Source organism: Macadamia integrifolia, chromosome 13 (genome assembly GCF_013358625.1).
Source record: "Macadamia integrifolia cultivar HAES 741 chromosome 13, SCU_Mint_v3, whole genome shotgun sequence".
NCBI classification, from domain to species: Eukaryota; Viridiplantae; Streptophyta; class Magnoliopsida; order Proteales; family Proteaceae; genus Macadamia; species Macadamia integrifolia.
Window position 1 is genome coordinate 18,385,116 of NC_056569.1, and position 12,986 is coordinate 18,398,101.

At 37.4% G+C, this 12,986-nt stretch overlaps 2 long non-coding RNA genes across 7 annotated transcripts; one reads left to right on the forward strand and one right to left on the reverse strand.

Moving 5' to 3' along the window:
- Positions 1-5,212: 5,212 nt before the first annotated feature.
- LOC122058927 lies at positions 5,213-8,157 on the reverse strand. 6 transcript variants are annotated; one of them, XR_006133985.1, is made up of 5 exons: positions 7,648-8,157; positions 6,745-6,874; positions 5,939-6,611; positions 5,710-5,760; positions 5,384-5,620 (listed from the first exon to the last, which is right to left on the reverse strand). It is a non-coding gene; the product is annotated as an uncharacterized LOC122058927 (long non-coding RNA). The 6 variants fall into 6 exon arrangements; XR_006133983.1 differs by having other exon boundaries at positions 5,870-6,611; XR_006133987.1 differs by lacking the exons at positions 5,384-5,620; positions 5,710-5,760 and adding an exon at positions 5,213-5,380 and having other exon boundaries at positions 7,648-8,156.
- A 539-nt stretch (positions 8,158-8,696) lies between these two features.
- Positions 8,697-12,168, forward strand: LOC122060257. The gene is made up of 4 exons (XR_006134288.1): positions 8,697-8,974; positions 9,125-9,245; positions 11,263-11,321; positions 12,044-12,168. It is a non-coding gene; the product is annotated as an uncharacterized LOC122060257 (long non-coding RNA).
- Positions 12,169-12,986: the final 818 nt, after the last annotated feature.

A 12,986-nucleotide genomic window follows, 5' to 3' on the forward strand; every position in this document is an offset into this window, starting at 1 on the left:
TTTGAAATTGGATGTTTACTTGGCTGAAGCTTTGGCTGCCGTGACTCTCTCCTTTCTTATTTTTTTCTCCTTTCTTCTCTTTCTGTTTTCTTCTTCTACTTTTCTCTTCCTTTTCTGGTTTGTATTCTTTTCTCTGTTTCTGGGCGGTAGTTGCAGTCCCAAACAAAGGGATCGATCTCCCTCATTCTTGATCTGCTTGGACTGAGATTTTGGTGGAGGGTTCCCCTTCCCTAGGCGACCCTAGCCCTAGAATCTCGTCTCTAGAAGGTCGTTCTATCAAGAGGTTCAAGACTAAGTTCAGATCTGGTTCCCTATTACCGCCAGATCTGAGTTGCAGGGACAATACAACTCCTCTTACTTCTTGTTTGAAGTGTTTATTTGTCGGAGTCAAGAGACCCTAAGGCTGGCAGCCTTCGTTTCGAAGTTCAGGTCAAACCAAGCTCTATCGAAGGAGTCCGATCGATCGGAGTTTTTTTTTCTGTTCCGCTGGTTTCTGGTTCTCACGATAAGAAGAAGAAGAAACAGTTTTTTTTTTCTTTTGTTTTAAAAGAATTTATTCCCTGTTATTACATGAAAGCCCCTGTCCTGAAATTGTGTTCTATTATTCCTCCCCCTCACTTTAACAATTACACATTACCCCTCCTCTTCCACTTTTATATTTCAGTTTGACCTTACTCTTTATTTTCCTCTCTTAAGCTCTTAAAATTGTTTCTGAAATTACAAGAATACCCCTCAACCATTACATTGAGCTTCTTAGTCATCTGGTGGGCCCTAAGTGATCCAATTCCGGATTTTGAGAACCCGGATCCGCATCAAGTGATATCAGAGCAAAATTTCCTGCACTTCCCTAACCATGACAGGTAACGTTACCAATGCTGAGTTGAACAAATTGTACCGCGAGTTAGCCGAGAACCAACAGAATACTGATGCTAGGCTTGAGAGGACTGAAGCCAAGTTTGATAAGTTTATGGAAGAGATGATTGCCTTTATGAAGAGGTCCGACAAGCAAGCTGAAGAAGGATCCTCTACATTACCTCCTCAACTCAACACTTTACGGATCGAAGACACACCTCAGAGGCAACAACTTGATCTAGTTGTTCCCCAGGATGTTACCCGGCAATTTTCTGACAGAGATTATGGCATCAAAGTTGAGGTTCCCGAGTTCAGTGGTGAAAAGGGACCTGAGGAATTTCTTGACTAGCTTACTAAAGTGGAGAGAATTTTTGCGTATAAGTCTCTTCCAGACGTGAAGAAGTGTGAACTCATCATCACCAAGTTTATTGAGTATGCATGTTCATGGTGGGATGATGTACTATATGCAAGGTTTGTCAGAAGACTTGGACCATCAATTGGGAGGTCATGAAGCAGATCCTGACTGAAAAATTTGTTCCTCTTAATTATGAAAAGATAATGTTCCATAAATTACTTAACTTGCAACAAGGGAACAAAGATGTGGATTCTTACACCCTCGAATTCCACAAATTGTCTTTAAGGTGTCGGCTTTAGGAAACAGACCAGTAACAGGTGATGCAATATATCAGTGGGTTAAGTACTGAGATTCGACTTGAGTTGACTAACACTGATTTCAGGTCTGTTGATGTGGCAGCGGCTCATGCCAAGACAGCTGAAGAAAAGTCCATTTATTGGAAAGGTATGTTCAAGACTTCTTCAGTTTATAGACCTCCACCACGTATGGAGGAAAAGAGGCCTGAAGCTCGCAGAGTTGAAGAGAAAAGGTCAGAGTTCAACAAGGATAGTATTGGGGTGAAGAATATCATATGCCATAGTTGTTGCGAGAAGGGTCACTATTCCAACAAGTGTCCCAACAGGACTCGTTCTGTGAACGTAGCAGAGAAGCAACCAATAGAGAAGAGTGAAGATGAATCTCATTTATATCCTTATCCCCTCGAGGACGATGATATTATTGATGATGAAGATGAGGATGTAGAAGCTCATTCAGCTAGCCTTTCATCTTTTTCGAATAGACTAGTTGATAAGGCTCCTCTCTTCAGACAGAAAGGTACTTTCCTGCATGGCTCTGACCATACTGATGTTCATGCAGTTGTTGATACTGGGGCAGAGGCAAATTTTATATCTGTTGAATTTGTTTGAGCACACAACCTTCCACAGAAACAGCTTTTTAAGAAGATTCACGTGCGATGTTTTGGACCCACAGCTCGAGAAGAGGCCACTGCAGTTGTTCGAGTACACCTACAGTTTGGGCCACTACAGTACCATGTCACCTGCTTGGTCACCCCATTGGTACATTACGACATTCTTCTAGGGCGACCTTGGCAGCGACATGCAGGCATTCTCTATGATGGTGCACGGAAAACCATCAAGGTGAAGCAAGGAGGTCGTATGTATTTAATGAGGCCACATGCATTATCAGACATGCCACGTCGTTGACTGACTCCAGCTCTAGTGACGCGTCAGCCTACTCTCCCTCCTCTTGGTGTTATGTTCTCATCTTCTACTTCGAGATACGTGCCACCTCATCAGCGAGCAAGTTACAAAGGTATCTTGGGAGTACGACCTAACTCGACGGAGTCGAGTTCTTTTAAGACCTGGAGAGTTGATGCAGTTGCACAATGGACTTAGGAAAGAAATATCTTTCGATTTGATTTTCTATTGTTTTAGAAATAATTTCTTTTTAAATTAACTAGCTTCTAATTTTAGAATAGTTTCCATTTTCAAGTATTTTCCATTAATTGTTTGATTTTTCCTTTATATTAGTCATGTAATAGAGAAGAACTCAGTTTTAGATTTGAAATTTTGATTTGAAATTGGATGTTTACTTGGCTGAAGCTTTGGCTGCCGTGACTCTCTCCTTTCTTCTCTTTCTATTTTCTTCTTCTACTTTTCTCTTCCTTTTCTGGTTTGTATTCTTTTCTCTATTTCTGGGCGGTAGTTGCAGTCCCAAACAAAGGGATCGATCTCCCTCATTCTTGATCTGCTTGGACTGAGATTTTGGTGGAGGGTTCTCCTTCCCTAGGCGACCCTAGCCCTAGAATCTCGTCTCTAGAAGGTCGTTCTATCAAGAGGTTCAAGACCAAGTTCAGATCTGGTTCCCTATTACTGTCAGATCTGAGTTGCAGGGACAATACAACTCCTCTTACTTCTTGTTTGAAGTGTTTATTTGTCGGAGTCAAGCGACCCTAAGGCTGGCAACCTTCGTTTCGAAGTTCAAGTCAAACCAAGCTCTATCGAAGGAGTCTGATCGATCGGAGTTTTTTTTTTCTGTTCCGCTGGTTTCTGGTTCTCACGATAAGAAGAAGAAGGAACATGTTTTTTTTTTTTTTTCTTTTGTTTTAAAAGAATTTATTACCTGTTATTACATGAAAGCCCCTGTCCTGAAATTGTGTTCTATTATTCCTCCCCCTCACTTTAACAATTACACATTACCCCTCCTCTTCTACTTTTATATTTCAGTTTGACCCTACTCTTTATTTTCCTCTCTCTTAAGCTCTTAAAATTGTTTATGAAATTATAAGAATACCCCTCAACCATTACATTGAGCTTCTTAGTCATTCTGGTGGGCCCTAAGTGATCCAATTCCTGATTTTGGGAACCTGGATCCGCATCAGGAGTGGAGAAGCTACCTGTGAACCGGAAGAGAGTATAGCCCTAGAGCTATTGGTGCTACTGCAGATCTAGATTTTGAAAGCGCTACCATGATTGAACCTTGCAAATAGTTTTTTTGGCAGATCTAGGGTTTCCCTAAAAAATAACTCTCACAACTTCAATCTTCAAGACAAAAGAATCCCTCTTAAAAAAAATAATAGTACATGCACTTATATATATATATATATATATATAAAGTTAAAAAGAATTTGTATATGCACGCGAGAGAGGCAGAAGTGGGATAGATCCACTGCTATAGGGATGCACGGGCACCAAGAACAAAAGCTCTATAGATGCCTGCAACAATGGTGTATCCTACCCTCATTAAAATTATCATAAATAACACAAGACATGAGAACTTTCTTAAAACTTAACAGGCATACAGAATTTCACACTGAAACTACATGTGTTTTCCAATAAATGAAAATATTTTTTAGAAATTTATTTAGTCACTCACGGCCAGATAATTCTTGTCCTTCATCTAAAATTATGGACTTAGCTGACTGAAATTCAGACAAGTAATCCTTCAAAAAATTGACTAAAATAATTATCTATTGTATGCCATTTTTCATAAAATTAGTATATAAAAGTTGTTAGTTTGCAAGGTTAATATCCAAAGAACTGAAGACAACACTGGTTTCGGAAATGTGTTTCAATGTTTAACCTGAAAAGAAAGCCTCAAAACAAATTGCCCAATACTCAAGAGAAGTACAATTCAATGCATCAAACCCATAGTTTTTAAGGCGGTACGGCAACGGAGGCGTTTGAGGGTCTTTCAGAGCGCCTTAGAGATAAGGCGGGCATAAAGCGTCACCTTATCAACTAAAGCGTTCCTGTGTAATTTTTTTTATAAAACCAATCTATTTGGCTCAAATCCTAGTTGAATCCTATTATTCATATGTTAAATAAATATTAAAGGTTCATATTCATACCAATGAAAACAAATCAATAAAGTGAATAAACTAAGTTCATCTTCATCAATCATCAATCATCAATCATTAATCATCATAACATATTAGCATATAATATAAATACATAATTATGAAACAAAATTATAAATATAAACAAAAGAAGACATAAAAAAATATAAGTATTTATTATACTTACCTCTATGATGCCAAAATGAGTGCCTAAGTCCTAAGGTCATCCACTATATTTCTACTCCCGTCAAAGAAGAATGAAGCTCACCGCTGCCGGAGCAAAATGGTGGCCTGGATCAATGGTTCTTCCTTGTTCCTTGATTCCTTCTCAAAGCCCTTTCTTAAAACCCTTGATAAAATCCAAACCCGGTTTGTGAATCGTGTTTTTGTTTTGTTTGTTTTGGTTATTTTTGATGGAGTAAAGTTGATCCCATACATCTCAAGTGTTAACAAAACCATACACCTACCAATAAAAAATCTATATTTGGAATCTTCATCTAGCAATTTAAAAAAAAAAAAAAAAAAAAAACCCATAAGGCGCCACTTCACATAAGGCGGAGTACTGTCTTACTATCTCTAGACCGCATCAGCGCTGTCGCCTTACCAGCGCCTTAAAAACTATGATCAAGCCTTTTCCCTACTCAAATACATATATCAGAAAAATAATTTCCAGGTATCAGATGATACCTTTATTGTGACATCCTCAATTCCATCAGCAACTATTATTCGAATGGGAGGTGCAACTTTTTCTGAATCCATAAACCACTCTTGGACAGCACGCAAGGAATTCTTAACCCAACTCAAAAACCATAAGACGCAAGTGCGTTGGAACATACCTATTACAGAAGCAAACAATATAAATGTACTATAGAATTGAAGTATCATTCTATTACATCCTCAAAAAATATTGAAATTCATTAAGTCTACTTAGATGGATTAAACATTGCTATCATTTGTTCACAAGTCCAAGAACCAAAACAAGGATGCAGTTTGCTAGATCTATCAAAAGACTTTTAATGCATGCAACTTCAAATTTGAAGAGTCGATGATGTATTCTGCTTGGTTGTGGCTCTCACCTGAAATTGATTCAAATACAAAAGATGAATGAGATCCTTTAAGAAGGATTCGTTTATTATTTATTGTTGACATGGAGATAACCTAATACCAGAATGGAAACGCAAGTATCTGAATCATAATGTATTTAGAAAATTCAAATCTGCAAGGAGGTATAAACATAACAATTATATTTTTGTTTTTGATAATTAAAAATTAATTCATGAAAGGAGAATCACAATACGCAGGAGTACATAGTTACAAAATCCTACCAAAAACACCAAGGCTCACAGATCCATCCCATAAGAATTACGGTAACAGTCACAGCAATTGAGACTCACGAAGTAATATCTTCTCCAAAACAAAGTCTCAGTCACGCAACATAATAGCCTTTCCAATTCATCAACAGTTTCAATGGCACTTCTTAACATCCATTTGAAAAGAATATCCAGCTGGGCAGCATGATCTTTGGCTGGGCCTCATAAGCTAGGAATATCACCAAGGTTCCTCTTTAGTATTCTTCGTCTACCCAATTACATGGTCTGAATTGCCTTCAAATATTGCAGGAATCCATCCTTATTCAATCAAAAATTGGTACCTTGTTTCCAAAGTACCAGCAGAACTGTCACACTAATGACATGTTTAGATTATTAATATGTTGTTCCTTCCATATGAGAAAGCATATAATACATACATATCTAATACACTAACAAAGAGAACTAATAAAGTTGCCTTAAAATATTTAGTAGATGTCTCTGCAGAGGAAGAGGAGGAGAAGGAGAATAAGAAGAAAGGGGGGCAAAGGATAAATTCCACAAACAGATAATGAATTCCAACAACCTATTTTCAGTCTTCCCATCAAGTTTCTCAGAAGAAGGATCCAGGCCACTACAAGTCCAGCAAGCTAACCTCTGTTTTGGAGTTACAACTCCTAAACTAATTCACAAGATCGAACTGATTTTCAGAATTATAATTTCTCCCACCAGTCCATGTACTTCTGATCCGTCCCCTTTCCTGAAAATAAGAACATTAACCATGGAAAGAAAATACTCTTGAAGAATGATTTAAAAATATTAGGTCCTAATATAAGGAAACAGAAATAGCTAAAAAGCAGCCACCAAGAAAACAACAAGAATGTACCACTTACCTCTGTCAATAGTTTGGGGGAATTTCTAGGGCTGCAATTCCAAAGCCAATCTCTCCTCCTTCAGGTTCAGTGGTTGTTAGGAGTTTCTTAACTGATGTTCCTCTGGAAGCATAACTTCAGCAACTTCAACCTGATTTCAAAAAATAAACTTAATTAGTTTAACACAATCATGTTAGATAATGTTTATAAAAACTTCACTTCCCTTCCCGTTTATTCCACTTACAACCAAATGGAACCGAAAGGCTAAATAAAAATGAGGAATCCCATATCAAAGGGTGCAGCCCATCAACCACCAGAAAGCAAATCCCATCAAAAGAAGTATTTCTGCAACATGATGCTTAAAAGTGCATAACCACAAGGAGGACAACTAATCTATGCTGGACCTTTGGGTTGAAATTCTCAATAGATTATTGAGTGCTTTGAGGTATTTCTTATCATCAATTTTCCCCCTATTAGAAACAGTTATTTTGGTACACAGTTGAGCCAAAAAAAAAAATAGTACAGCAGTAATGGTAGTAATAGCATGATAAAAGGAGAAAATTTGATCAAATTCCTTCTGTTACAGATTTAATCTTTTTTGGCCATCCTTTTGCTGGAGTCAACAATTGCTCAACAATACAACCAGTTGTCGCCATTGAAAGAACAATATTCTACCGAGAACGAGCTGCTTGGATGTACTCTGCCTTACCATATGCAATATGAGTAAGGGGTTTTAGGAAGTAATAGGATTTGGTGAACAGTTCTTTTTATCTTCCATAAGTCAAGGCTCGTGTTTGTCAAACCAAACTACTGCTAGAAGTTGGAACTACAAATCAGTTCCGTAAATTAACATCAACACTTTCTATGAATCCAGCCCATGGTAAAAACCCAGAAATCAATAAAAGAAAAATTAGGTTTCATTACCTGTCTTTGTAGAGTTTCAGCATCAAACGAAATTGAATGTAGAGAGCTTGAATTTAGCGATCCCGGCATGAGATTTTGGTCTGGTCAAGCTCCCTCAGTTGATGGCGGTGAAATCAGCTGTTGTTTTCGAGTATTCTTCGCTTCAAAGTGAGAGAGAAATTTTAGCCCATCTCAGAGATTGCCCACAAATCGTTCGCTGTCACGGAGACGACCGCACCATTGAAAACGGTTAGCGATTTTACAATATCTTCTTGGAGTATGCTTCCAGAGGTACTCTGGCTGATCTGCTCAAGAAATCTGGTGGAGCTTTGGTTGAATCGGATGTGAGTTTTACAATGTCTTCTTGGAGTACGCTTCCAGAGGTACTCTGGATGATCTGCTAGAGAAATCTGGTGGAGCTTCGAGAATATTGAAGCGAGCGTATTGGTATTGCAGCGAGGAGAGAGAAAAGCAAAGGAGAGAGTACGAGTGTTGAGAGAGAGAGAGAGAGAGAGAGAGAGAGACCATATTCAAACCAAAAATTAGAAATTTTAGGATTTTTTTTGCTAGTAAAGAAAAGATTAGGAAATCAATTGACGTGAGAGAATTTAGAAAGATATTTTATTTAACTTAATTTTCAATGATATCAAAATATTAAAAAAATATTAAAGATACCAATAATATCAAAAATATTAAAAGGATTGAAAAGAAAAATAAATAAATAAGGAAAATAAGACATTTAAATCAGTTAAAAAGGTAAAATGGATAAAATAAAAATTAGTCACAAAACGTGAGTATATGTATTTATTTAATAATATAATATATATCGTATCGTACTTTTTTTTATTATTATTATACTCATATTTCATATTTCGTGATTAATCTTGATTACTTTATCCTTCATTTTTTTATTTAAATATTATCTTTATCTTATTATTTTTCATCTTACTTTTTCTTATTTTTTCCATATATTGGTATCCTTTTCTTTAATTTTTTCTTTTTTAATTTTAAAATACAAATTCTTTCCCAAAACCCTCTTGTTCGTGCTCCTAAACTCTTTTTCCCACGATCTCTTTCATCTCATCCTCATTCTGTTTCTCCCCCCGGCAGACCTAGCTATCCCAGCTTGCTCTTGTTGAACCCAGCATTCTCTCTCACAGTTGCTCATCTCTCAAGCCTTCCGTCTCATGTTCTTCTCCGCCTGCATCTAAAGCTTAGTGATGGAAAGAAATCAAGTCCGTTTGCGTTTGCACTTCGTCTCTATCTGAATCCCAAGCTTGATGATGGAAAGAATTCCATTGCAGCAGCGGAGGGTTGAAATGTAGGGTTTTGTACAAAGAAACTCGAGGTGCGATTTATTCTCTGATTGCTTCTCTTTTCTTTGTAATAGAATCACAACTCTAGATCAAGACTCTGTTAGTTGCCTTTATGATTTTTATTCAGAGAAACCTCAAATCGCTAGCCATAGTTCTAAATGCTTCTCTTTTATTTGTAATAGAATCATCCAAGAGACTCTTCTCTGAGCTGTTGCTAAATGTAGGCATCGATGAGGTGAGAGGAGGAACAACATATGAAATCAATTTCCAAACGCTGTCTATAGATCAAACCACGGGAAAAAGGTTTGTGATGAGAACCCAATGCCCTATAAGAGAAAAAGAGGTTTTGCAATGAGAACCTGATGCCCTTTTATTGGAGATCTGGACAAAATCAATTTCCAATTGCTGTCTCTAGAACTCATCATAGATTTTTTATCTACTGGCATGTATCGGTTTGCTTGCTCTTTAATTTCTGATTAGATTTTTCTGGTATGTATCTGTTTATTCGATGTTTTGATTCAGAGAAAAAGTGCCCGTGTAATTCCACCTTTCCCACCCATCACTAATTTTCCATAGTTACTTGTGCTGAATTGCAATATTTTTTAAATGGATTTAGAGCACTTAGGTCCTATGATGAAGGAGTGATTCTGTTGACAAAGAAGGCCTTCAACGGAGGTGGTTTCTGTTTTCCTTCATTTATTCTGAAGCATTTTGGTTTCTGATTTTTTTTTTTTTTTTTTTTTTTTTTGGTGTGTGTGTTTCTTCATGTATTCTGCTATGTAATTCCACCTTTCCCACCCATCATTAATTTTCCATAGTTACTTGTGCTGAATTGCAATCTTTTTTTTTTTAATGGATTTAGAGCACTTAGGTCCTCTCATGAAGGAGTGATTCTGTTGACAATAGAAGGCCTTCAATGGAGGAGGTTTCTATTTTCCTTCATTTATTCTGAAGCATTTTGGTTTCTGAATATATATTTTTTTTCTTCATGTATTCTGCTATATGTATATGGTGACTACTGGTTCCCTCTCTCTTCTATTATTTTTTTATTTTTTTTTTTTTTTTTTTTTTTTTTTTGGTTTATATTATTTCAGATCTAAGAACACTAGGACAAGTCAGATTTCCAGTTCTTGAACTCTATAGTTGATTCTCTCCTTCATAACCATATTCGGCAAGTCAGTTTATACAAATATTCATATGTTCTATAACTTAATTGTACTTTAGATTTGTTTCAAAGAGAGTCAGCTTAGATGGTGTTGGGAGGATGGTCTTGAAGCACATTGAAGATTTTGTGCTTACATTTTCTGTTCCACAAGCCTTCTACACGGTTGCTTCATCATCATATTCTGTAGCCTTTGCACAAGTAGCTAAAGTAGCACATATTAAAGAAACTAGGCTTCTGAGATGTGGGTTTTTCTCTTTCATTTTTCATGTGTATATATGTACACAGATGTTGCTGTTGATTGCTTTTGCTATACTTGTATGTTCCCCATTATTCTTGGACATCATTGCCAGTATGAGAAGTAAAAATGTAGTGCTCGATTGACCAAAAAATTTCTAACTCGCTTGTCTATTCAATTAATTTTGTATTGTTTGCAATTAGAAGAGTTTTGTACCGATCTTAAGTCATGTGATCATCCTGTACATGCTATATTGTAGCTAAAAACAATGTTTAGTTTTTTCACTAGAAAATCATGTATATTAATTATAAAAGAGGAAAAAGAACAAATATATATAGTACATCAAAAAGAGGGAGAGCAAAACAGCCTAGGCCTCTCACTAGAAGAGAAAGGAATGCACAAGCTCCACCTTCGGCATTGCCATTAGCAGAGGAAGACACCCATAAACTCAACCACCCAAAACAAGCTTAAAGAAACATCCTAGAGAAATCTAGAATGAGGACGACCAGAGTCATCCATTTCTAAATCCATCTTCACCATCGCAGACCAGGCTGTAACCGGCGAAGAGATTTCAAACCGAGCTGCTGATTTGACAAAAAAATCCGCAACCGAGTTCGCTTAACGATAACAGTGAGTTATTTTCCACTCCACCTCTTCCAAGAAGGGCTTACAATTTAACCATCTTTGACGAGCTATCCACGGAAGTTTCCTCTTGAGAAAAAGAGTAACAATCGCAACTGAGTCACACTCTATCCATAACCGTTGCATCTCAAACAATGTTTAGTTGTTTTTCCAAGGAATTAATATTTTGTCTTCTTTGATAGATGCTTACTATTTCTGTAATGTTTTCATTTTGGACTGATTTATTATTAATAATTTCTTATTGCATGAACCAATGCCAACTCACCTCCTTTTTGAAGCAATAAAAGGAATCATTGCATTAGAAATGGCTCTATGGGTGATGATAGTTGTGAACCAGGTAAATTTCTCTCTCTCTCTCTGCTGCTATTGTTTTTGTCATCATTGATCTGGAATTGATTATATTAGATTGCAACATAGGGTTTTAGGACAGTGATTGAATCTGAACTTGTCCTGTGGAAGGAAGACCACGATTGGGATTTCTCTTCAACAGAATCTCCCAATGAGTGTTACAATTATAATGTGAAAGGAAGACCCAAAAAATACTTTTGGTCCCTTTCTGGTTTTTTTAGCTAATTGAAAACCTCAATATGTTAATGGGTAATTTACAACGCCACCCCCTGGAGAATGCCACTATTATAAGAACATCCCATCTGTTTCACCAAATTAGATACAGACCCCCTACCGCCAGTTACTGTTAGGGAATATTCCTTATGTGTTGATGTCAGCTATTATTATATTCTATTTTAAGTACCAAAATACCCATACGAAATATAAAGTACCTAAAATACCTATGTAATAAGTTACTATACCTTTCTCCCCTATTGTGTCGTCCAATCTCCTTGTCATCTCTTGGTTTTTCCGGCCATGTACCGGTTCCCCTAACCATTTATCGTTGGGTTTGCACTCCCACCAATGGCATACATCCCCCATTCCGTGTAACCATTATTGATGACATAGAAGTAACTATGCCTGCACCTCTAGAAAATTTTTTGGAGAGTTTTTTCTACATTATTGTTATTTTTTGTTTGTTTTCGATTTCCTTCCCTGTGGAAAACGCAGGGAAAACACTAAGAGGGAACGGAAAATCTGCATCAAAATCTGGGAAATTCGACAGGCCGAAGGGGCTTCTTCAAAGGGTGGACTCAAAAACAAACTGGGACTTCTTTCGGATACGAATACCCGGCTACTGACATTCAGGTATGCTTTATTTAGGGTTAAAATCGCCTCTTAGTTCCGTGCTTATGGCTAAATGGAACTAGACCTACATCAATTGAAACAAAAAACATGTACTTTTTCTTTGGGGAGGTGCTTATGGTACTCATTTACTTTCCGGTTGACTGGGTTTGTTTTAGGAGCTTTTGGGTTCGGTGTCATTTGCTGGAGGCAATCTGAAAGGTAGTGAAGTGGATGAGTAGCAGTCAATTGTTTTAGGTGATTCCAGGGAGACCCAAATTTTTGCTTATGTAGACGAAACACTTTATGCAAATGCCTAAGTGGTGGAGATCTTACATATGATTGTGGTTTGAGTTTTGTCCTGGGCGAGAGCTGTCACAGAGGATTGGTATTCTACGATGAGCCGGAGATGACCCCAAGTGGGATCGGATCATCCTCTGTGAAGGAGGAAGGGAGAGAAGGGCAGGGGCTTTTGAGAGGGACTCCTTAACCTTCCATTGCACCTCTTGAACAATTGCCTTTGTGATGGAGAACACGGGCAATGGTGGCGTTGTGCCGCAAATTGTGTCTCTCTCTCTCTCTCTCTGCGTCTCTCTACGTTTGATGTCTCGGTGATGGTAAGTATAAGTAGGGGTGAAGAGGAATGGGTTAAAATATGAGTTGTAGTAAATAAGGTATAACAGTCATTTTAACTCTTCACTTAATGGTGACTGACAGTAGGGGGTCTGAGTCTAATTTGGTGAAAGAGAGGGGGTGTTCTTATCAAATCACCCTGAACATATACATTATTAGCTTTTCCCCTGCAATTTAATGTTCTGCTATGAACAGA